The 4189-nt window shown below is 49.7% G+C and overlaps 1 pseudogene; it reads left to right on the forward strand.

Moving 5' to 3' along the window:
* The first annotated feature begins 735 nt into the window (after positions 1-735).
* Positions 736-853, forward strand: LOC124778422 (annotated as a pseudogene).
* Positions 854-4189: the final 3336 nt, after the last annotated feature.

Below are 4189 nucleotides of genomic sequence, written 5' to 3' on the forward strand. Positions count from 1 at the left end.
GGTGTACTCAACGAAGAACCTGGGTGGACTAATTGCAGAACGTCATTTTTTTTTCGGATGACTCCAGGTTCCGTTTACAGCACCGTGATGGTTGCATCCGTGTTTGGCGACATCGCGGTGAACGCAAATTGGAAATGTGTATTCGTGATCGTCATACTGGCGTATCACCCGGCGTGATGGTATGAGGTGCCACTGGTTACAAGTCTCGGTCACTTCTTGTGCGTACTGATGGCAATTTGAACAGTGGACGTTACATTTCAGATGTGTTACGACCCGTGGCTCTACCTTTTATTCGATCCCTGCGAAACCCTACATTTGAGCAGGATAATGCACGACCGCATGTTGCAGGTCCTGTACGGGCCTTTCTGGATACAGAAAATGTCCGACTGTTGCCCTGGCCAGCACATTCTCCAGATCTCTTGCCAACTGAAAACGTCTGGTCAATGGTCTCCGAGCAAGTGGCTCCTCACAATACGCCAGTCACTACTCTTGATGAACTGTGGTATTGTGTTGAAGCTGCATGGGCAGCTGTACCTGTACACGCCATCTAAGCTCTGTTTGACTCAATGCCCAGGCGCATCAAGGCCGTTTTTACGGCCAGAGGTGGTTGTTCCGGGTACTGATTTCTCAGGATCTATGCACCCAAATTGCGTGAAAATTGAATCACATGTAAGTTCTAGTACAATAATTTTGTCCAACGAATACCCGTTTATCGTTTGCATTTGTTGTTGGTGTGGCAACGGCCTTGCCGCAGTGGATACACCGGTACCCGCAAGGTCACCGAAGTTAAGCGCTGTCGGGCGTGGCTGGCACTTGGATGGGTGACCATCCAGGTCGCCGTGCGCTGTTGCCATTTTCCGGGGTGCACTCAGCCTCGTGAGGCCAATTGAGGAGTTACCCGACCGAATAGTAGCGGCTTCCGTCAAGAATACCCTCATAACGACCGGCAGAGCGGTGTGCTGACCCCACGCCCCTCCTATCCGCATCCTCCACTGAGGATGACACGGCTTCCCGGTAGGCCACTCGTGGCCTGACGACTGAATGCTTTCTTCTTGGTGTAGCAATTTTAATGGCCAGTAGTGTAGCTGCATGTAGGGGTGGACATGGTCCCAAGAATAGATGCATGCTTGTGTTGATGTACTGTGCTTTCGAGAATGCCACGAAAGCATTCCCCCTGATCACAACGCACGCGCCTCCGGCCAGTACCTTTCCGACTATCGTTACAGGGTGTTTGGTTTCAGACATTGCACGACGCACCCAGCGGATGGAGGATAACACGTGATTCATGTAAGAAGGCCACCTGCCGCCACTCAGTGCACGTCAAGCTGCGGTATCGGCATGCAAATTCCAGTTTCGTAGCCGACGAGCGGTAGTCAGTATGGGTGCATAAACAACGCGCCTGCAGCGGGAGCCCACACGCAGCAACCTTCTCTCAACGGTTGTTGAGGAGACGCTGCTGGCAGCCTCTTGGTTCATATGGACAGTCAGCCGCTTCACAGTTGCACTTCTATTCGCCCGTATACATCTCCGCAGTCGACCGTCCCGGTAGATGAGAGGTCAGCGTGACAGACTGTCAATCATAAGGGCCCGGGTTCGATTCCCGGCTGGGTCGGAAATTTTCTCCGCTCAGGGACTGGGTGTTGTGTTGTCCTAATCATCATCATTTCATCCCCATCGACGCGCAGGTCGCCGAAGTGGCGTCAAATCGAAAGACCTGCACCAGGCTAACGGTCTACCCGACGGGAGGCCCTAGCCACACGACATTTCCATTTCCATCTCCGCAGTCCCTCGTTCACCGCTATCATCTACAGTCCATAGTGTATCACAGCTGCCTCGGCGCCGGTTTTGGATAGCGCCGTTCCGCCACGCACGGTATACTTTAACCATGGTGGAACGCAGACAACAAAATTAACCGTTTCGTAAACTTTTCCACGCTTGGCCCGAAAGCCAATGATCATGCACTTTTGGACATCAGATAATTCGCTCAATTTCCTCATTCCGGCGACGACTGTACTGTTTTCCGCATCCCCCACACGCTTCATACACTGCTGGCCATTAAAATTGCTACACCAAGAAGAAATGCAGATGATAAACGGGTATTCATTCTACAAATACAGGGTGATTCAAAAAGAATACCATAACTTTAGGAATTTAAAACTCTGCAACGACAAAAGGCAGAGCTAAGCACTATCTGTCGGCGAATTAAGGGAGCTATAAAGTTTCATTTAGTTGTACATTTGTTCGCTTGAGGCGCTGTTGACTAGGCGTCAGCGTCAGTTGATGCTAAGATGGCGACCGCTCAACAGAAAGCTTTTTGTGTTATTGAGTACGGCAGAAGTGAATCGACGACAGTTGTTCAGCGTGCATTTCTAACGAAGTATGGTGTTAAACCTCCTGATAGGTGGTGTATTAAACGTTGGTATAAACAGTTTACAGAGAATGGGTGTCTGTGCAAAGGGAAAAGTTCTGGACGGCCGAGAACGAGTGATGAAAATGTAGCACGCATCCAGCAAGCATTTGTTCGCAGCCCAGGAAAATCGACTCGCAGAGCTAGCAGAGAGCTGCAAATTCCACAATCAACTGTATGGAGAGTCCTACGAAAAAGGATGGAGCGCCACCACATTGGCACTTATCTGTCCGTAACTACCTGAACGTCAACTACCCGAGGCGATGGATCGGCCGCCAGGCAGCCCGTAACATCACTGGCCTCCAAGAAGCCCTGATCTTACCCCCTGCGATTTTTTCTTATGGGGGTATGTTAAGGATATGGTGTTTCGGCCACCTCTCCCAGCCACCATTGATGATTTGATACGAGAAATAACAGCACCTATCCAAACTGTTACGCCTGATATGATACAGAGAGTGTGGGACGAGTTGGAGTATCGGGTTGATATTGCTCGTGTGTCTGGAGGGGGCCATATTGAACATCTCTGAACTTGTTTTTGAGTGAAAAAAAAAACCTTTTTAAATACTCTTTGTAATGATGTATAACAGAAGGTTAAATTATGTTTCTTTCATTAAATACACATTTTTAAAGTTGTGGTATTCTTTTTGAATCACCCTGTATATTATACTAGAACTGACATGTGATTACATTTTCACGCAATTTGGGTGCATAGATCCTGAGAAATCAGTACCCAGAACAACCACCTCTGGCCGTAATAATAGCTCTGATACGCCTGGGCATTGAGTCAAACACAGCTTAGATGGCGTGTACAGGTACAGCTGCCCATGCAGCTTATACACGGTACCACAGTTAATCAAGAGTAGTGACGGGCATATTGTGACGAGCCAGTTGCTCGGCCACCATCGACCCGACGTTTTCAATTGGTGAGATATCTGGAGAATGTGCTGGCCAGGGCAGCAGTCGAACATTTTCTGTATCCAGAAAGGCCCGTACAGGACCTGCAACATGCGATCGTGCATTATACTGCTGAAATGTAGGGTTTCGCAGGGATCGAATGAATGGTAGAACCACGGGTCGTAACACATCTGAAATGTAACGTCCAGTGTTCACAGTACCGTCAATGCGAACAAGAGGTGACCGAGACGTGTAACCAATGGCACCCTATAACATCACGCCGGGTGATACGCCAGTATGACGATACTGAATACACGCTTCCAATGTGCGTTCACCGCGATGTCGCTAAACACGAATGCGACCATCATGATTCTGTAAACAGAACCTGGATTCATCCGAAAAAATTCCATTCGTGCACCCAGGTTCGTTGTTGAGTACACCATCGCAGGCGCTCCTGTCTGTGATGCAGCGTCAAGGGTAACCGCAGCCATGGTCTCCGAGCTGACAGTCCATGCTGCTGCAAAAGTCGTCGAACTGTTCGTGCACATGGGGTTTGTCTTGCAAACGTCCCCATCTGTTGACTCAGGGATCGAGACGTGGCTGCACGATCCGTTACAGCCATGCGGATAAGATGCCTGTCATCTCGACCGCTAGTGATACGAGGCCGTTGGGATCCAGCACGGTGTTCCGTATTACCCTCCTGAACCCACCGATTCCATATTCTGACGGCCGGAGTGGCCGAGCTGTTCTAGGCGCTACAGTCTGGAACCGCGAGATCGCTACGGTCGCAGGTTCGAATCCTGCCTCGGGCATGGATGTGTGTGATATCTTTAGGTTGGTTAGGTTTAAGTAGTTCTAAGTTCTAGGGGACTGTTGACAGAAGTTAAG

The sequence above is a fragment of the Schistocerca piceifrons genome, chromosome 2 (assembly GCF_021461385.2).
Source record: "Schistocerca piceifrons isolate TAMUIC-IGC-003096 chromosome 2, iqSchPice1.1, whole genome shotgun sequence".
Lineage (NCBI taxonomy): Eukaryota > Metazoa > Arthropoda > Insecta > Orthoptera > Acrididae > Schistocerca > Schistocerca piceifrons.